The sequence below is a fragment of the Pseudophryne corroboree genome, chromosome 1 (assembly GCF_028390025.1).
Source record: "Pseudophryne corroboree isolate aPseCor3 chromosome 1, aPseCor3.hap2, whole genome shotgun sequence".
NCBI lineage: Eukaryota > Metazoa > Chordata > Amphibia > Anura > Myobatrachidae > Pseudophryne > Pseudophryne corroboree.
In genome coordinates this window covers 358,169,421-358,192,213 of record NC_086444.1, presented here as the reverse complement: position 1 = coordinate 358,192,213, position 22,793 = coordinate 358,169,421, and positions in this window count along the sequence as shown.

The following is a 22,793-nucleotide window of genomic DNA, read 5'->3' as shown; positions in this document are numbered from 1 at the left end:
GTGCACATGGTTTTGCACAGTTGCTATAAAAAAAATCCTGCTGCGATCAACTTGGAATTACCCCCTATATGCCATAAAGTAATGCCCCCTATACATTATGCCACACAGTGATGCCCCCTATACATTATTCCACACAGTAATGCCACTTACATTATACCAGATAGTATGAGACGAAAATCACATTATAGCACACAGTATGAGCCGCAATTCACATTATACCACACGGTATGAGCTGAAATTCACATTATACCACACAGTATGAGCCGAAATTCACATTATAGCACACGGTATGAGCCGAAATTCACATTATACCACACAGTATGAGCCGAAAAATTCACATTATAGCACACAGTATGAACCAAAATTTACATTATACCACACAGTATGAGCCGAAATTGACATTATAGCACACAGTATGAGCCGAAATTCACATTATAGCACACTGAATGAGCCGAAATTCACATTATAGCAAACTGTATGAGCCGAAATTCACATTATACCACACAGTATGAGCCGAAATTCACATTATAGCACACAGAATGAGCCAAAATTCACATTATGCCACATGGAATGAGACGAAATTCAAGGAGAGTGACAGCAGGGAAATAGGGACAGGGAGAGTGAAATAGGGACAGGGAAAGTGACAGCAGGGACATAGGAACAGGGAGAGTGAAAGAGGGACAGGGAGAGTGACAGCAGGGAAATAGGGACAGGGAGAGTGAAAGAGGGACAGGGAACGTGACAGCAGGGAAATAGGGGCAGGGAGAGTGAAAGAGGGACAGGGAAAGTGACAGCAGGGAAATAGGGGCAGGGAGAGTGAAAGAGGGACAGAGAAAGTGACAGCAGGGAAATAGGGGCAGGGAGAGAAAAAGGTAGCAGGGTAAGCAGTGGCGTAACTTCAGCTCAACTGCCCAGAGGCAAGAAAAATGTTGTGCCCACCCCCTTGCAAAAAATTATTTATGCTTTACTGACCCCTTGCCCTGTGTGAGCCATGCACCCCCCCCCCCCACACACACACACACACACACACACACACACACACTTCTCCTGTGTGAGTGATGTCACCCTCTTCCTCCTTTTCTGAGCCATGTCCCCCTTCCTACTGTGTGAGACACAGAGACAGAGAGGGGGAGAGAGACTGGGAAAGAAAGAAAGAGACGAGGGAGAGACATGGAGAGAGAGACAGAGATAAGGAGAGAGAGAAGTGAGGCAGAGAGGGAGAGAGAAGCAGAGACAGAGATGAGGGAGAGAGGCGAGGGACAGAGGAAGAGGAGGGAGGGGGAGAGAGACAAGGGAGGGAGATGAGAGAGATGGACGATAAAGAGAGAGAGAGAGAGAGAGACAGATGGAGAGACAGACAGAGAGAGTTGAGGGAGGTACAGAGACGAGGGAGAGACAGAGATGGGGAGAGAGACAGAAAGATAGATGCAGAGACAGGGAGAGAGAGATGCAGAGACAGGGACTGATACAGGGAGAAGGAGAGAGACGGGAGAGACGAGGGAGAGAGACAGATGGAGAGAAAGAGACATGGGAGAAAGACAGGGAGAGGGAGATAGAGATGGGACACAGACAGGGAAAGGGAGAGAGAGCGAGATGGAGAGAAAGAGAGACGCGAGAGAGAGACAGGGAGAGACAAAGGAGAGAGACAGATGGAGAGAAAGAGACGTGGGAGAAAGACAGGGAGAGGGAGATAGAGATGGGACACAGAAAGGGAAAGGGAGAGAGAAAGGGAGAGAGAGCGATATGGAGAGAAAGAGACGCGAGAGAGAGACAGGGAGAGGGACACACAGATGGGGAGAGAGAGAAGCCAGGAAGAGAGGTGGAAAGGGAGATAGACAGGGACACAGACAGGGAAAGGGAAATAGAGACAGGGGGAGAGAGACGAGGGAGACAGACAGGAAGAGACAGATGGGGAGAGAGAGAAGCGAGGGAAAGGGGGAGAGAGTGAGAGGGAGAGAGACGCAGACAGGGAGAGAGAGAGACACAGGGAGATTAGAGACAGAGGGAGAGAGATGCAGAGAGGGAGACAGGGAGAGAGAGACACACAGGGAGATTAGAGACAGAGGGAGAGAGACGCAGAGACAGGGAGACAGGGAGAGAGAGACACACAGGGAGATTAGAGACAGAGGGAGAGAGACACAGAGACAGGGAGACAGGGAGAGAGAGACACACAGGGAGATTAGAGACAGAGGGAGAGAGACGCAGAGACAGGGAGACAGAGCCGGGAGAAAGAGAGAGACAGGGAGAAAGAGGGAACAGCACAGGGTGAGGTGCATGGAACCTTTGCCGCTCTGCGGGACTTTGGGTGATGAAGACGGGCACCAAGGGTGCCACACACTGACGCTCCTCCTTATGTGACAGGGCGGCTGTGATCTCACCTCTAGAGTTTCCTGCACAAGAGCCGCAAACTTTCTGCACAGTCCACACTTACCCTCCCTCCTTGTCTGCCATGGTGCTCGCTGGTAGCTGCGTTGCGGCGCTTCTTCCGGCCTCGCTGTCCGGACGATGTACCCCTCTCTCAGTCAGGGGGCTGGTCGTGGGGGCAGCTCCTCCCCGTGTCCATGGTCTTCGCTCTGCTCCTCCCGCTAATGTTCCCTGCCTCCCCATGTCTCGCTTATTCCGCAGCCCTCTCAGCTCTCAGGAAGCCACTGAACGGCAGTGAGTGGGTCCTTTTATGTGTCCCCATCCGAGAGGGGGTCTTTTAGTGACCCCTTTGCCCTGCTGTGGTTGGTGGCACAGTGGGTCCTATGACCGCTGTGCTACTATTTCAAATCTGTCGCGGACCGGCAGCCAAGCAGGAGCGGTCCGCTGCAGATTTGAAATAGTAGCGCCGTGGTCAGGAGCGAGAGCTCGGTGTGGCAGGGGTCTTCAGACACAGTGCTTGAAGAAGTCTTCTACATCTACATGGATAGTGAAACTGGTAGCCCATGGGGTCCCATATTCTGTCCTTGAGCATATATATATATATATATACACATATGTATATATATATATATATATATATACACACATACACACATATATATATAACATATATACATATATATATATATATATATATATATAGAACATATATATATATATATATATATATATATATATACACACACACATATATATATACACACATATATATACATACACGTGTATATATATATATATATATATATATATATATATATACATATATACATACACATTCTATTGCTGACTGGCTGGGACTGTTCGTCATACTGTATATGCGGTATAGAGCCGGCCAGGGTCAGGTAACTACAGGGGTTCCAGGAGCAGGAGGGCGGCCAACAATTGGTGGCAAACAGCGACGGCTGAAGGGCAGCAATCGGACCTCCCTGCCTACGGCTGCAGGGGGAGGAAGGAGACAATGATGCTGCTTCCTGTCCGTATTTAGGACACAGCAGCATCGCGCTGCTGCTCCTGCTTGTTGCCGGGGTCCACCGTCCATCAGCAGAGGGGGCGCGGCAGACACAGCTCACACTGGCCGGGGATAACTGATTGTGGCGGCTGCGGCTGGTCAGACCCGCACTGCGGCCGCCGCTAGCCGTCCCTGCACATGATTTTTCGGTAAAACGAATTCAGGAGGCATGTGCCGCCCTCCAGTGGCCGGCGCTCATAGGCAGCTGCCTAAAGCTGCCTAATGGTAGCGCCGGCCCTGGAGACAGGGCACTTTAAGAAAGAATTAGGATACTGGTGTGCACTGGCTCCTCCCTCTATGTCCCTCCTCCAGACCTCAGTTTGAATCTGTGCCCGGACGAGCTGGGTGCACCTTAGTGAGCTCTCCTGAGCTTGCTAAAAAGAAAGTATTTTGTTAGGATTTTTTATTTTCAGAGAGATCTGCTGGCAACAGACTCTCTGCTACGTGGGACTGAGGGGAGAGAAGCAGCCCTACTCACTAGAAGATAGTTCCTGCTTCTTAGGCAACTGGACACCATTAGCTCCAGAGGGATCGTACACAGGAACGCACCCTTGGTCGTCCGATCCCGGACCCGCGCCGCCGTCCCCCTCGCAGAGCCAGAAGACAGAAGCCGGCGTGAGAAGCAAGAAGACTTCGAAATCGGCGGCAGAAGACTCCAGTCTTCATCTGAGGTAGCGCACCGCACTGCAGCTGTGCGCCATTGCTCCCACACTAAACCCACACACTCCGGTCACTGTATGGTGCAGGGCGCAGGGGGGGGCACCCTGGGCAGCAATTGGGAACCTCATGGCAAAAAGCAGCATATATACAGTTGGGCACTGTATATATGCATGAGCCCCTGCCATTATTTTACACACAAAATGCGGGAAAGAAGCCCGCCGCTGAGGGGGCGGGGCTTCTTCCTCAGCACTCACCAGCACCATTTTCTCTCCACAGCTCCGCTGAGAGGAAGCTCCCCAGGCTCTCCCCTGCAGAATCACGGTAGAAAGAGGGTGAAAAGAGAGGGGGAGCACATAAATTTGGCGCAAAAACTGATATACAGCAGCTACTGGGTTAACACTAAGTTACTGTGTGATTCCTGGGTCATTTAGCGCTGGGGTGTGTGCTGGCATACTCTCTCTCTCTGTCTCTCCAAAAGGCCTTGTGGGGGAACTGTCTTCAAATAGAGCATCCCCTGTGTGTGTGGTGTGTCGGTACGCTTGTGTCGGCATGTTTGACGAGGAAGGCTATGTGGAAACAGAGCGGGTACAAATGAATGTGGGGTCGCCGCCGACGGCGCCGACACCCGATTGGATGGATATGTGGAAGGTTTTAAATGATAATGTAAATTCCTTGCATAAAAGGTTGGATAAAGCTGAAGCCTTGGGACAGTCAGGGTCTCAACCCATGCCTGATCCTACGGCGCAGAGGCAGTCAGGGTCTCAGAAGCGCCCATTATCCCAAATTGTTGACACAGATATCGACACGGATTCTGACTCCAGTGTCGATGGCGATGATGCAAAGTTGCAGCCTAAAATGGCTAAAGCCATCCGCTACATGATTATAGCAATGAAAGATGTGTTACACATCACAGAGGAAACCCCAGTCCCTGACAAGAGGGTTTATATGTATGGGGAGAAAAGGCAAGAGGTGACCTTTCCCCCTTCACATGAGTTAAATGAGTTATGTGAAAAGGCTTGGGAATCTCCAGATAGGAAACTGCAGATTTCCAAACGGATGCTTATGGCGTATCCCTTCCCGCCAACGGACAGGTTACGCTGGGAATCCTCCCATAGGGTAGACAAAGCTTTAACACGCTTATCCAAGAGGGTAGCCCTGCCGTCACAGGATACGGCCACCCTTAAAGATGCTGCAGATAGAAAGCAGGAAATCCTGAAATCCATTTATACACATTCAGGTACCCTGCTAAGGCCGGCAATTGCGTCGGCCTGGATGTGTAGTGCTGTAGCAGCATGGACAGATACCTTATCTGAGGAACTTGATACCTTGGACAAGGATACTATAATACTGACCCTGGGGCATATAAAAGACGCTGTCCTATAAATGAGAGATGCCCAAAGAGACATTAGCCTACTGGGCTCTAGAATAAATGCTATGTCGATTTCTGCCAGAAGGGTCCTGTGGACTCGGCAATGGACAGGCAATGCCGACTCAAAAAGGCACATGGAGGTTTTACCTTATAAGGGTGAGGAATTGTTTGGGGACGGTCTCTCGGACCTGGTCTCCACAACTACGGCTGGAAAGTCAAATTTTTTCCCTCACAACCTAAGAAAGCACCGTATTACCAAATGCAGTCCTTTCGATCACAAAAAGGCAAGAAAGTCCGAGGTGCGTCCTTTCTTGCCAGAGGCAGGGGTAGAGGAGAGAAGCTGCACAATACAGCTAGTTCCCAGGAACAGAAGTCCTCCCCGGCTTCCACTAAATCCACCGCATGACGCTGGGGCTCCACAGGCGGAGCCAGGCCCAGTGGGGGTGCGTCTCCGAAATTTCAGCCACAAGTGGGTTCACTCTCAGGTGGATCCCTGGGCTATAGAGATTGTGTCTCAGGGATACAAGCTGGAATTCGAAGTGATGCCCCCTCACCGTTACCTCAAATCGGCCCTGCCAGCTTCCCCCATAGAGAGGGAAATAGTGTTAACTGCAATTCACAAATTGTATCTCCAGCAGGTGGTGGTAAAGGTTCCCCTCCTTCAACAGGGAAGGGGTTACTATTCGACAATGTTTGTGGCACCGAAACCGGACGGTTCGGTCAGACCCATATTGAATTTAAAATCCCTGAACGTATACCTGAAAAGGTTCAAGTTCAAGATGGAATCGCTCAGAGCGGTCATCGCAAGCCTGGAGGAGGGGGATTTTATGGTGTCTCTGGACATAAAGGATGCTTACCTTCATGTCCCCATTTATCCACCTCATCAGGAGTACCTCAGATTTGTGGTACAGGATTGTCATTACCAATTCCAGACGTTGCCGTTTGGTCTGTCCACGGCACCGAGAATATTTACCAAGGTAATGGCAGAAATGATGGTGCTCCTGCGAAAGCAAGGAGTCACAATTATCCCATACTTGGACGATCTCCTCATAAAGGCGAGGTCCAGAGAGCAGTTGCTGATCAGTGTAGCACGCTCTCGGGAAGTATTACAACAGCACGGCTGGATTCTGAATATTCCAAAGTCGCAGCTGATTCCTACGACGCGTCTGCCCTTCCTGGGCATGATTCTGGACACAGACCAGAAGAAGGTTTTTCTCCCGACGGAGAAGGCGCAGGAACTCATGACACTGGTCAGAGACCTCTTAAAACCAAAACAGGTGTCGGTGCATCACTGCACGAGAGTCCTGGGAAAGATGGTGGCGTCATACGAGGCCATTCCATTCGGCAGGTTCCGTGCGAGGACCTTTCAATGGGATCTGTTGGACAAGTGGTCCGGATCGCATCTACAGATGCATCGGCTGATCACCCTATCCCCCAGGGTCAGGGTGTCTCTTCTGTGGTGGCTGCTGAGTGCTCACCTTCTCGAGGGCCGCAGATTCGGCATTCAGGACTGGGTCCTGGTGACCACGGATGCAAGCCTCCGAGGGTGGGGGGCAGTCACACAGGAAAGAAATTTCCAGGGTCTGTGGTCAAGTCAGGAGACTTGCCTTCACATCAATATCCTGGAACTAAGGGCCATATACAATGCCCTACGTCAAGCGGAGAGCCTGCTTCGCGACCAATCGGTGCTGATTCAATCAGACAACATCACCGCAGTGGCTCATGTAAACCGCCAAGGCGGCACAAGGAGCAGGGTGGCGATGGCGGAAGCCACCAGAATTCTTCGATGGGCGGAGAATCACGTACAAGCACTGTCAGCAGTGTTTATTCCGGGAGTGGACAACTGGGAAGCAGACTTCCTCAGCAGGCACGACCTCCACCCGGGAGAGTGGGGACTTCATCAGGAAGTCTTCACGCAGATTGCAAGGCGATGGGAACTGCCACAGGTGGACATGATGGCATCCCGCCTCAACAAAAAGCTACAGAGGTATTGCGCCAGGTCAAGAGACCCTCAGGCGATAGCTGTAGATGCACTGGTGACACCGTGGGTGTTCCAGTCGGTTTATGTGTTTCCTCCTCTTCCTCTCATACCCAAGGTGCTGAGAATCATAAGAAAAAGAGGAGTGAGAACAATGCTCATTGTTCCGGATTGGCCAAGAAGGACTTGGTATCCAGAGCTGCAAGAAATGCTCACAGAGGACCCATGGCCTCTGCCTCTAAGGCAGGATCTGTTGCAGCAGGGGCCCTGTCTGTTCCAAGACTTACAGCGGCTGCGTTTGACGGCATGGCGGTTGAACGCCGGATCCTAGCAGAAAAAGGGATTCCGGATGAGGTTATTCCTACGCTAATAAAGGCTAGGAAGGACGTGACGGCTAAACATTATCACCGTATATGGCGAAAATATGTTGCTTGGTGTGAGGCCAGGAATGCCCCTACAGAGGAATTCCAGCTGGGCCGTTTCCTTCACTTCCTACAGTCGGGAGTGACTTTGGGCCTAAAATTGGGGTCCATTAAGGTCCAGATTTCGTCCCTATCCATTTTCTTTCAAAAAGAACTGGCTTCTCTTCCTGAAGTTCAGACATTTGTAAAGGGAGTGCTGCATATTCAGCCCCCGTTTGTGCCTCCAGTGGCACCTTGGGATCTTAACGTGGTGTTGAGTTTCCTGAAATCACACTGGTTTGAGCCACTTAAAACCGTGGAGTTAAAATATCTCACGTGGAAGTTGGTCATGCTATTAGCCTTGGCTTTGGCTAGGCGTGTGTCAGAATTGGCGGCTTTGTCACATAAAAGCCCCTATCTGGTTTTCCATATGGACAGGGCAGAATTGCGGACTCGTCCACAATTTCTGCCAAAAGTGGTGTCATCTTTTCATATGAACCAACCTATTGTGGTGTCTGTGGCTACTCGTGACTTGGAGGATTCCGAGTTACTAGATGTAGTCAGGGCTTTGAAAGTTTATGTAGCCAGAACGGCTAGAGTCAGGAAAACTGAGTCGCTGTTTATCCTGTATGCATCCAACAAGCTGGGTGCTCCTGCTTCAAAGCAAACTATTGCTCGCTGGATCTGTAACACGATTCAGCAGGCTCATTCTGCGGCTGGCTTGCCGCTTCCAAAATTAGTAAAAGCCCACTCCACAAGGAAGGTGGGCTCTTCTTGGACGGCTGCCCGAGGGGTCTCGGCATTACAGCTTTGCCGGGCGGCTACTTGGTCAGGTTCAAACACCTTTGCAAAGTTCTACAACTTTGATACCCTGGCTGAGGAGGACCTTGTGTTTGCTCATTCGGTGCTGCAGAGTCATCCGCACTCTCCCGCCCGTTTGGGAGCTTTGGTATAATCCCTATGGTCCTTACGGAGTCCCCAGCATCCACTAGGACGTTAGAGAAAATAAGATTTTACTTACCGGTAAATCTATTTCTCGTAGTCCGTAGTGGATGCTGGGCGCCCGTCCCAAGTGCGGACTTCTTCTGCAATACTTGTATATAGTTGTTGCTTAAATAAGGGTTATGTTATGGTTGCATCAGGGTTATCTGATGCTCTGTTGTTGTTCATGCTGTTAACTGGGTAAGTTTATCACGAGTTATACGGTGTGATTGGTGTGGCTGGTATGAGTCTTACCCTGGATTCCAAAATCCTTTCCTTGTACTGTCAGCTCTTCCGGGCACAGTTTCCTTAACTGAGGTCTGGAGGAGGGACATAGAGGGAGGAGCCAGTGCACACCAGTATCCAAATTCTTTTTTAAAGTGCCCTGTCTCCTGCGGAGCCCGTCTATTCCCCATGGTCCTTACGGAGTCCCCAGCATCCACTACGGACTACGAGAAATAGATTTACCGGTAAGTAAAATCTTATTATTTTTTTTCTAAATTTCTCAATAAGAAATTTTTGGCCTAAGGGTGCCGTGAAAAAAATTCTGATATTCTAGGGTGCCGTGATTCCAAAAAGTTTGGAAACCACTGGAATAAAGTGCTAAAATTATTGTTAGTATCCCGTTCTATCGTGTGGATATAATTTATTTAGGATTTGCCCCGATATCAGTTTATGGCTCTTGCTGCTAATGTTTGAAAGTCTAGAGCCCAGTATTTACATGCAGTGTTAATAGATACATTTGTCTCCACAATAACTTTGATACTTTGTATGTGAAGTATTATATCCAGAAGTGTGCCTTATTCTAGGGAGTTTAACTCTCCTTTGTCAGCACTATAGGAGAAATGTGATTTTGATTGTATCAATCGCAAAGATACTGTTTAGGAAGGCAAGTAGTAAATTAGGTATATACACATCAAACCATAATTATGATGGTGAAATGCCTTTTTAAACAGACAAAGGGTTGTGCTGTGCCAACTGTCTATGATGATGGCTGACAATTTGCTTAATATTTAATATCAATGGGAACTTATTCCACTAGTAATTATATTCTGTGCAATGTTTTTCTCAACCTGTTATATATACAGGATTATTTGCACATGATTTTAAAGCACAGTTCACTATGTGTGCATTTATTACCCTTTGATCACGTCGATGGTTAACTTCAGCAGTGTCTTATAATTTTTACTGTTTGTAATACCAAGTCTATTTCTAGCAGACTTTATGTGTCCGCAGCTATGGTATTTAATGTTGATGTATTATTATTACACAAGTGATCGTATCATGTGCAGTACTTTTATTAACCTGTAGTATACCCAACGTTATTTGCACACAATTTTATTATTTTATAGCACAGTCTCCTCTGTATACATTTAATGTCTTATGCTAACATAGATGATTTGTTCAAAAATACCTAAACACTTTTGCTGCATGTGACGCTACGTGTGTAGCTGACAGGCTTTGTATATTGGCTGCTCCAGTGTGGGTGAGCGTCCCCACCTACACGAGTGCTTTTGGAGCTATGTACACTAGTATTGTGTTAAATAGTAAATGCTCCAGCCATTATCACCTACAGTGACTGTATAATGATATACATTTTGACATATGGCCTGTAACAATTTCAGGGAAATCTAAATGCTGTTTAGGATCCTAGAATGGGTACAATGCTACCCATGTGCATTTCACTTCTCTAAAGCTTCTTCAGGGCTATAGCTCACTTATGTGCTTCTTATTAACCCTTAATAATTTTCACCTGTGTGCTGACCTGGGGTAGCCGACCTGTGCCGACGTGATGGGGTCCTGCACCCCGGACCCATACCTAGTATTAGTGACCCCCAGAGACGGAGACGCCTTGCCGATCGGCCTGGGGGCTTAACCCTATATCTGCAGATATACGCAACTAAGATCTCCGTATTATCTGATTATTATGTAGTATTATTTTTCACTCAGTGTGCATTAGGGAACACAAATAGTTTTTTCTTACACAGAATTACCCCTCCCTTTTAGCACCTGAGTGACATCACAATCTAATTGAGCAGCTTACCAATATATGTGCATTGTATTTAGAGAGGCATGGATGGGTCAGCATTAGGAGGGATTGCTGACTCCAGAGTGTCATAGGAGAAGCTAGGGGTATCTCCAGGTAAGCTGGCTCTCAGATGCTGTAGGAGCCATTATCATGTGGCCTTACACTGGGCATTCAGACCCAGACATATGTGTAATTATTTATGGGGTGGGTGTGGGGTGCGGTGGCTCCTATGTCGGTATGGCTGGGCGGCTTCAGGTCGGCACACCCTAACACTTTATTAACACTTATGATTTTCCCTATCACTTTGTATATATTTTTGTATTATTTCAATCACACTTCACTTACATAGCACTTATGTGCTTCTTATTAACCCTTATTAATTTTCACCTGTGTGCTGACCTGGGGTAGATGACCTGTGCCGACGTGATGGGGTCCTACACCCTGGACCCATACCTAGTATTAGGGACCCCCAGTGACAGAGACGCCTTGCCGATCTGCCTGGGAGCTTAACCCTATATCTGCAGATATATGCAACTAAGATCTCCGTATTATCTGATTATTATGTAGTATTATTTTTCCCTCAGTGTGCATTAGGGAACACAAATTGTTTTTTTTTACACAGAATTACCCCTCCCTTTTAGCACCTGAGTAACATCACAATCTGATTGAGCAGCTTGCCAATATATGTGCATTGCACTGTTAACGTCGTTAAACTCCTTATTTAGGAAAACCTGAGTACACCCTGAGTTATTATCCACAATTCCACATCCCTAAAGAGTGTCTAAATTGTCAAGGGTTGTGTTACCTGTACCTGGTACAACCTCCATAAAGGCTGATCGCAGATTGAGACTAATCTATAATACAGCAGGTGTGACTTGGAGACCCACTTTTGCATACATCTCTGGGGCTATTGTAACGTGGTCAGGCTCCTTACTTGATCATTGATACCCCTTTCAGACATGCTCTAAATTCCCGGGTTTTTACACATGAACGCGCATCAACCCGGGAATTTGGTATGTCTGAAAGGCACCGACCCGGGAAATGTGATCCGGGTCGCCAACCCTGCAATTGACCTGGGTTTTTCCCTGGTTTTTCTTCCCGGGTTGGCTTCCCGGGTTAAGTCTGAAAGGCGCGACCCGGAAATTTGCTCTCTGGCTGCATGAAAAAGGTTTTCATTGGTCAGAAAGGGCCGCCTGATGCCTGCTGATGACCTCATCAGCGGCAGACGGAGGGGAACATACACCACAGCAGCATGGGAGGAAGCAGAGAGCTTTGCTGTGAAGTGTGGCAGTGCCAGAGTGCAGAAGGTACACAGAGCTGTGCATGTATGTGTGCCAGTGCCAGAGTAACACAGAGCTGTGCAGAGAAGTCTGCAGAAGTGTGCAGAGAAGTGTGCCAGAGGGTGCCAGTGAAGAGACTGCCATTTTGTTCATAATGGCTCACTGGAAGGAGGAGGAGGTCCAGGAGCTATTACATGTGAGGGGTGAGGAGGAAATTAAATCACAAATAACAGGGACTGTTAAGGATGCCATGATCTATGGCAACGTATTGTGAAGACACAACAGCAAGTTCTTAATAAACTAAAGTCCCTTAAGAAACAATATACCAAGGTCCATGACCACAATCGAAATCGCAGTGGTATGGGAAGGATGGAGTGGCACTTACATGAACTGTGCAGCAACGTGTTTGGTCATACAGCACTAAGCAATCCCGTTGCCCTATCCTCATCTAGTGATGCTGGCACGCTGTCTGCTATACCATCAGCTGCGGCTACATCGTCTCCAGAGTGCAGCCAGCAGAGCCCGGCATCATCGCAGAGCCTATTTGATGATGATCCAGATGTTGATTCGGATGCCACCATCATCATCGATCCAAACAAGGCCACAGATGTGACAGCATCGTCGCAGAGCACGGGGGACGATTCCCTACCACAGACCCAGGGAGACAAGCCTACCCTACGCTCAAACAGTAAGTTTCCGGCATTATCATTGTCAGAGACATATTTAACATATAGTATATGACAATACTTTTATGTAGTACACTAACAGAAATGACTATGATATTGTGACGTAATAGGGTGTTATTATTAAACTGTACCTGTTGCTGCGTTCAAATTGTGCTAGCGTATGGTAACCGTAAGCACAGATGTATTCATATATTTTATAAATCTATTTGTCCAACTTACACTTCTGTGCCATATCCCATTGTTACCTTTGAGATGGTCAAAAAAAAATTCTGTTTTGTTTTTTAGTTTACACAGTCCCGCCTCGTAGGAAAAAGAAGACCAAAATAGAGGTAGCTACAAAAGCCATGACAAATATCCTGTGCGACCAACTACGCGAGATGGATTCAGATTGGCAGAGTCAAGAGGATGCAAGATTGCAAAAATTTATGGACAATGAACATGAACTGCAGAGGAATTTGCTAATGCAAATGGTAGCTATGCAGGATAAGATCAGCAGCGAGAACCGTGAATTCCTAGGTCAGCTTTTTTCCAAAATGACCTCTACACCACAATTTACAAACACTCATTCTGACCTACAATCGCATTCTCACACCACATTTGGTCCAAAAACACAGTATGCCCAGCAAGGCCAGTCTCCCCCATCTTTTGGGCCTAGATCCCAGTATATGCAGCAAGCCCAGTCTCCCACCTCTTTTGGGGATACTCACCAGTTTGCGCAGCAAGCCCAGTCTCCCACCACTTTGGGGGATACTCACCAGTTTGCGCAGCAAGCCCAGTCTCCAACATCCTTTAATTCGACCTCGAATACATTGAAGAATAGACCGAGAGGTCCAGAATTTGGAGATTCATTATCTCGTACAACTCCAGAGGAATCTACTCCCAGCAATAAACCACAGTACCAAATTCTCTAATGTATACTGTGCACATACAGTAAATGTTTGTTCTATGTTTATTGGTTGGGTATTGTGCCCATAACTTTATTTTTGTTTAATGTTTTGTTTGTGAAATACGTATGTTTAAAATGCGTATGTTTGTCTTCAAAAATTCAGGTATTGCGCATAGGCTCATAATTATGAGTATATCATACACCTTGGTCTTATGATTATCTCGTTTGTATTTTTCACTGCAATACCGCAGCACTTTTTTTTTAATGTAGAACAGGGGTCTTCAACCATTGCCCTGCAGCTGTTATGGAACTACACTTCCCAGCATTTTCTGCCTCCGTTTAGCATGGGCTAAAATCTAAAATGTGGATGGGCATGCTGGGAACTGAAGTTCCATAACAGCTGCAGGGCAAAGGTTTAAGACCCTTGTGATACACCATGCCCTTTGGCAAAACTACTTTTTTGCACTGCAATACAGCAGCACTTTTATGTTATGGCTAAAGTGTGTGTGATGCGCCTGTCATTCCTAAAAAGTTTTTGTACTATACCATATATGTCCTCATAATTGGGAGGATCTCATTAAAGATGCAAAAGATGTGCACACACGTTTTACAAGTTGAAAAAAAACTTTTATTCTTTCTAAAATAAACATTTTTGGAAAAGAAAAACTGGTGTTCTATTTATTGGTATATAAATATGAAATTACTGTATTCCTAACATGGAATTTAATAGCCTGCCCTCCCCTTTGCATGACCTCATTATTATGTGCCTGCAAACCGTCCCCTTAAAATCATGACACTGCCTTAAAAACTGAAAAATCCAGCTTATGTCTGAAAGGGGCCAACCCGGGAATTTCCTGGGTCTGTGGTGTAGTATGAAAGGGGGTCTGAAGAAAAACCCGGGTTTTTGCTGAAGAGAAAATACCGGGACTTGAGTAGGGTAATTCCCGGGTCATATGTCTGAAAGGGGTATGAGATTCTATGTATAGAAGTGACTTGTACTTGTTTCTGTGTCACATACAGGATTCTACAGGCTTCACGGCTACTCGGCTAGATGCCATGAAGGAGATTGACCTGCATAACGCAGGGACCACTGCTCTGGCAGTTTCGACATGCAGGGGATGGTGGCTACACCAATGGACTGCGTATACAGAATCCGAGTAAGGTACGACAGGTCCGCCCTTCACAGGTAAGACCCTGTTGGGATGCACAGGATTATACATGTCAACTGCGGGTAAGTCGGTATGTCTTCCTTCCACAGCTGCACAGACCAGGAAATGATATCCTACACCTACACTGCAATCCCTTCGAACCGCAAAGTTCAAACATGATTCCACATATTCCTCCACTTCCTTTAGAGGATGTTGGGGAAATCCAGAAAACCTGCACCGCCAGGTTCCCAGGGACGGATTTCAGATTCGGCATTTTTTAAACCCTTCGGTTTGTCAGTGGATCTCCCTGCTTGGGGATCAGGCAAGTGGGTGCGAGACAAGTTGGTGCGAGACTAAAGAGATTCGGTAACTCATCTGGGTGATATCCTGCCTAGACCGCTGGAAACAGTTGGGTTGCCCAGGGATGCAGACTAGAATTTCTAGTATTCCCGCCTCACAGATTTTTCAAATAAGGCTTTTCAAGCAGAAAGTGCACTACTGCTGGAAGTTATCATAACATTTGTCAAACAAATGTCATTATTCCAGTTCCACCTCATTTACGTAACAGGGGTTACTATTCAAACCTACGGTCATTGATTCCCTACTGGTGGGTGTTCGATTCAGGATGGAGTCTGGGAGTGGTGATCTCTGATTGAGATATAGAGGAATTCCTGGTATCCTGGGATATCAGGGGTGTGTACTTCACATTCCAATCTGGCCTCATCTCTAGGCCTATCTAAAGTTGCACTACAATTATGTCACTTCCAGTTCCAAACACTGAACTTGGCTTCTACGCAACACCGGGGGTGTTCATCAGGGCCATGGCAGCCTTTATGCTCCTGCTCCACAAACCAGGAGTGGTCATAATTCCATATCGGGACAACCTTAATATCCTCGAGGGAGCTGTTGTTATGGAGTGTTGCTTTCTCAAATCACCTGTCCCGGGATCTTGGGTGGATCCTGAAGCTTCCAATTTCGCATTTGAAGCCAATAGGGAGGCGTTCCTACCTAGGGATGATTCTCGACACGGTAGTGCAGAGGGTGTTGCTACCGGTGGAGAAAGCATTGGTGATCCAATCAATGGTCCGGGATGTCCTGATGCCAGCCCGGGTATCGGTTCATTGGTGCATTCGCTTTCTGGGGAAGATGGTTGCCTCCTAAGAGGCTCGACAGTACGGAAGATTCCTTGCACGGCCTTTCCCACTGGATCTCCTGATCTTATGGTCCGGATCTCATCTTCACATGCACCAGCAGATACGCCTGTCGCCGAAAGCCGGAATTTCACTACTCTGGTGGCTGCAAACGTCTCACCTACTCGAGGGCCGCAGGTTCGGGATTCAGAATTGGATTCTTCTAACCACGAATGCAAGTCTCAAAGGTTGGGAAGCAGTCGCTCAGGGGGAAAATTTCCAAGGAAACCGTCTGTTCAGGAATCTCTCCTTCCAATAAACATTCTGGTTCTGAAGGCCGTGTACAATGACCTTCTACAAGTGGCACATCTTCTGCGAGATCAAGCCATTCAGGTTCATTCGGACAACGTCACAGCGGTGTCCTACATAAACAGGCAGGGCGGAATGAAGGGCAGGGCTGCAATGTCAGAGGTAACAATAATCCTCCTCTGGGCTGAGAGACATGCGCGGGCGCTGTCAGTGATCTTCATTCCGGGAGTGGACAACTGGGAAACAGACTTCCTCAGCAGACACGATCTCCTTCCAGAAGAATGGGGCCTCCACCCGGAGGTATTCGCAGAGGTGACAAGTCGATAGAGTGTATCTCTGGTAGACGTGATGGCCTCTTACCTCAACAAGAAGATTCGGAGGTACTGTTATAGGTCGAGAGACCCACAGGCAGTGGTGGTAGATGCACTGGTAACTTCATGGATGTTCCAGTCGGTGTATGTGTTCCCTCAGCTTCCACTCATTACAAGGGTTCTCCAACTTATAGTATGAACAAGAGTTCAGGGGATCCTCATTGCTCCGGACGGGCCAAGAAGGGCTTCGTACTCGGATCTTCTGTGATTCCTACTGGAGGATCAGTGGCCTTTTCCTCTTCGCGAGGACCTTCTACAACAGGGGCCGTTCGCCTATCAAGACTTACCGCGGCTATGTTTGATGGCATGGAGGTTGAATGCCAGATCTTAGCTCGGAAGGGCATTCCGAAAAAGGTAATTCCTACCCTGATTCAGGCTAGGAAAGGAGTAATGTCAAAACATTACCATCAGATTTGAAAAAAGTATGTGTCGTGGTGTGAATCCAAGAAGTTTCCTACAGTGGAGTTTCAACTAGGATGGTTTTCTCCTCTTTCTGCAAGCGGGTGTGGATGTGGGCCTACGCTTGGGATCCACAAAAAGTCCAGATTTCGGCCTTATCGATTTTCTTCCAGAAACTATTGGCTGCTCTCCCTGAGGTTCAGACTTTCTTGAAAGGGGTTCTGCACATCCAGCCACCCTTTGTGCCTCCTACTGCACCTTGGGATGTTAATGTGGTGTTGCAGTTCCTGCAGTCGGATTAGTTTGAGCCTTTACAGGAGGTGGACGTCAAGTTTCTAACTTGGAAGGTGGTTCGATTGTTGGCAATGGCATCGGCTCGACGTGTGTCGAAATTGGGGGCATTGTCATGCAAGAGCCCCTACTTGTTTTTCCATGAAGATAGAGCTGAGCTCAGAACGCGTCAGCAATTTTTTTCAAAGGTTGTGTCAGTTTTTCACATCAACATCCTATTGTGGTGCCAGTGGCTACTGACTCCTCAATTACCTTACAGTCCTTGGAGGTTGTGAGGGCTTTGAAAATTTCTGTGACAAGGATTTCTCGTCACAGATAGTCGGACGCTCTGTTTGTCCTTTATGATCGCAACACGGTTGGGTGTCCTGCTTCTAAGCAGACATTTGCTCGCTGGATTAGGTTTCCTATACAGCATGCTTATTCTATGACAGGCCTGCCATGTACAAGATCTGTTAAGGCCCACTCTACTCATACAGTGGGTTGTTCCTGGGCAGCTGCCCGGGGTGTTTCGGCTTTACAGCTTTGCCGACCAGTTGCTTGGTTGGGGTCGAACACGTTTGCTGAAGTTCTACAATTTCAATACTTTGGCATCTGAGGACCTAAAGTTCGGTCAATCTGTTCTGTAGGATCCTCAGCACTCTCCCTCCCATACTTTGGTACACCCCCATGGTACAAAATGAAACCCCAGCATCCTCTAGGACGTAAGAGAAAATAGGATTTTAATTACCTACCGGTAAATCCTTTTCTCGTAGTCCGTAGAGGATGCTGGGCACCCACCCAGTGCTTCGTTTTCCTGCATTGCTACTTGGTTAAGTATTGGTTCAGCTGTTGCTGTTCCTCTTTCATGCATGGTTAGCATGGTTTCTTCAGGTTACATGCTGTTTGGCATAGTTTCTTCCTGTTTCATGCTAGATAACATGATTTCTTCATGTTGCATGATGGTTGACATGATTTCTTCTTATTTCATCCTGGTTAGCATGATTTCTTAATGTTGCCGGCTGGTTAACATGGGTTCTTCATGTTACCTGCAGGTTGACATGGTTTTGTCATGCAGTGTGCTCTTACCGCCGCGGGTCCCGGGATTCGGGCGCTTCCGGTGCGGCGGCCTGCGGTGCTCGTGGCCATGTGGGGATGCGGCGCGGTCGGCGGCGGGGGTGACGGCTTCCTGGAGCCAGAGGGGAGGACCTAGTGGCCACAGCCCCCAAGTGTGTCTGTGATGCAGGGAGCAGCCATGTTGGAGACCAGGAACAGCACCAATGAGCTGAATAGGTAAGTACAGCCAATCCTGTGTCCCTGCTTCCTATAAATAGGCTGGGACTGTGGTATTCAGTGCCAGTGCTTTGTTGCAGTTTCTCAGTACCCTAGCTCTGTGCTCCCGCAGCTTTGTCTGTGCATCTCCTATTATTGGTCCTACCTTTCTCACCGAGTTTCAGCCAGCTCTCGCTGCATTACGCTCGCCAGCTCCCCAGTGCGTGGTCACGGTTAACCGCTCCCTCTCCGGTGTCCGCAAGTTCAGCGGGATTCCCGTGGCGGTTCACCAGCTGCAGTGTGTACCTTTCATTCACATCTTCCAGCAAACAGTTTCCACAGTTCTTCATTCATGTCTTCGCATCATCCAGCAAACGGTCTTCACAGTTCTTCATTCACGTCTTTGCATCATCCAGCAAACAGTATTCACAGTTCTTCATTCACGTCTTCACATCATCCAGCAAACAGTATTCACAGTTCTTCATTCACGTCTTCACATCATCCAGCAAGCAGCCTTCCCAGCCCTTCTGCCACATCTTCATACCACCTAAAGCTTATTCTTCACAATACTCCTGTTTTGGCCTCGTATCACTCAGTGGACATTCCCTACAGTTTCCAACCCAGAACTGGTCAGTCCCAGTATCCCTATAGTTTAATTCTGCTCTGTTACCATTAATAAATATATGAAAAGGAACTACCTTCGTCCTCCCTGTTTCCTGCATTCCAAAGGATTCACAAAAACAGCTTGTCGTGACAGGTTTCTTCATGTTTCATGAGGTTTGGCATAATTTCTTCATGGTGTATGCTTCTCAGCATTTTTTTTTCAATTTGGTGTGAGGGGCATAGAGGGAGGAGCCAGCCCACACTGTTAAACTCTTAAAGTGCCAGTGGCTCCAAAAGGACCCGTCTATACCCCATAGTACTAAATGGATCCCCAGCATCCTCTATGGACTACGAGAAAAGGATTTACCGGTAGGTAATTAAAATCTTATTATTTGGAGTAAATAATATACAGCACAGGACAGCACCACTGGACTGGACTTATACGGCAGTACCACTGGACTGGACTTATACAGCAGTATCATTGGACTTATACGGCAGTACCACTGGACATATACGGTAATTAAAATCTTATTATTTGGAGTAAATAATTTACAGCACAGGACAGCACCACTGAACTTATATGGCAGCACCACTGGACTGGACTTATACGGCAGTACCACTGGACTGGACTTATACGGCAGTACCACTGGACATATACGGCAGTACCAATGGACATATACAGCAGTGTCACTGGATTTATACGGCAGTATCACTGGATTTATACAGCATTATCACTGGATTTATAGGGCAGTACCACTGGACATATACGGCAGTATCACTGTACTGGACTTATACGGCAGTACCACTGGACTGGATTTATACGGCAGTACCACTGGACTGGATTTATACTGCAGTACCACTGGATTTATACGGCAGTACCACTGGACATACAGTATATGGCAGTATTCCTAAAATTATATGGCAGTACCACTGGACATATACGGCAGTACAACTGGACTGGATTTATATGGCAGTACCACTGTACTTATATGGCAGTACTACTGGACTGGATTTACACGGCAGTACCAATGGACATATACGGCAATATTAATGGAATTATATAGCAGTACCACTGGACTTATATGGCAGTAGCACTGGACTGGATTTATACGGCAGTACCACTGGACATATACGGCAGTACCACTGGACATATACGGCGGTATCACTGGACTTGTATGGCAGTACCACTGGACATATACGGCAGTATCACTGGAATTATATGGCAGTACCACTGGACTTATACAGCAGTACCACTGGACATATACGGCAGTATCACTAGATTTATATGGCAGTACCACTGGATTTATACGGCAGTACCACTGGACATACAGTATATGGCAGTATTCCTAAAATTATATGGCAGTACCACTGGACATATACGGCAGTACAACTGGACTGGATTTATATGGCAGTACCACTGGACTTATATGGCAGTACTACTGGACTGGATTTACACGGCAGTACCACTGGACATATACGGCAATATTAATGGAATTATATAGCAGTACCACTGGACTTATACGGCAGTAGCACTGGACTGGATTTATACGGCAGTACCACTGGATATATACGGCAGTACCACTGGACATATACGGCGGTATCACTGGACTTGTATGGCAGTACCACTGGGCTTGTACGGCAGTACCACTGGACTGGATTTATACAGCAGTACCACTGGATTTATACGGCAGTACCACTGGACATCTACGGTAGTATCACTGGAATTATATGGCAGTACCACTGGACTTATACGGCAGTAGCACTGGACTGGATTTATACACCAGTACCACTGGACATATATGGCAGTACCACTGGACTTGTACGGCAGTACCACTGGACATATACGGCAGTATCACTGGAATTATATGGCAGTACCACTGGACTTATACGGCAGTACCACTGGACTTATACGGTGTACCACTGGACATATACGGCAGTATCACTAGATTTATACGGCAGTACCACTGGACATATACGGCAGTACCACTGGACATATACGGCAGTATCAGTGGAAATATACGGCAGTACCACTGGACTTATACGACAGTACCACTGGACTGGATTTATATGGCAGTACCACTGGATTTGTACGGCAGTATCACTGGACATATGTGGCAGTATCACTGGATTTATACGGCAGTACCACCGGACATATATGGCAGTATCACTGGACATATACGGCATTGCCACTCGACTGGATTTATACGACAGTATCACTGGGCTTATATGGCAATATCACTGGACATATACGGCAGTCAGTGGCGTGCGGGGAGGTCAGTGGCTGGGGAGGCACTGGCAGCGAACCATCCCCCCATAGAGTGGGGGGGGGGGAGTATAGTCCCCCATACATTGCTAAAACCAGCACCAGGCAGAACCAGCCAGGGGGGATAATGCCATAGCAGGGCAGACACTCGGTATGGGTTCCCCCTGCCATAACATTAATCTGCCCCCCCAAACTAGTCAGCCCAGGGCTGGAATTTCTCGGAAGTGGGGACCCCGAAAAATGAAAATGGGGTCCCCCCTCCCGAGCAATAACCAGCACTGGGCTGATAGCCCAGTGCTATGCCCCGCACCCCTGGTGGCGGTGGGTGCGGGGTTCATTGTTAATATTGTTCCTTACAGGTGGCCTACAGGCCCCAGCAAGCGTGCCCCAGCATGCTGGCACTTGGAGAACCACAAGTGCCAGCATGCCCGGACATAAAGGGCCCGCTGGCACCTGTAGTCCACCTGTAAAGAAAATATTAAAATAAAAACACCACACTATCTTTAAAAAAAAAAGTTCATTAGTCAGGGTCTTCACCTGGGGGTGGTGGCCTTTAAGCTCTTTTGCATGGGCGCCGCCTCCCCAGGGCTTCCGGCGTCTTCCTCCAGCATCTTCACCTGGTAGGCGGCGGACTTTAAGCTCTTTTGCATGGCCGCCGCCTTCCCAGGGCTTCGGCGTCTTCAGCTGGGAGGGGGGCGGCAGCCTTTAAGCTCTTTTTTATGGCCGCCGCCTTCCCCGGGTCTTCCAATGTCTTCAACTCATGGGCGGCAGCTGTTAAGATCCTTTGCATAGCTGCCGCCCATCCAGGACTTCCGGCGTCTTCTGTCTTCAGGAGCTCTTCTCTGCTCCTCCTCCGCCGTCGGACTGACGCGCAGCTGCCTCGTGCTGACTTATTTAAGTCAGCTGGAGGGGGCGGGGCAATGACACAGTGAGCCGTGATTGGCTCGCGGCGGCCATCTTTAATTTAAAAAATTACGCTGAGGCGCCATTTTTTAAATTGGTACCGCTCCGCTGCCAAACTCTGCAGAATAGCCTGCCGCTAATACTCTCACTGCCACCCACACCTCTGCCGCCTCCCCCTGCCTGCACCTCCGCTGCCCTCACCTCCGCCGCCACCGATGCCTGCACCTCCGCCGTGCCCACACAGTGATTGACAGCGGATCCAGTGACGGATCTGCTGGCCAATCACTGTGGCCTCACTGACAGGGGCGTACTTTCATAGGTTGAAAGCAAGTCCCTGTATGAAAGCGGCACCTCTAATGGTGCCACTTTCTCATGTATTTTCAATGGGCTTTTAATGCCCATTGCTAGACCCCGCCCCTCGCTCC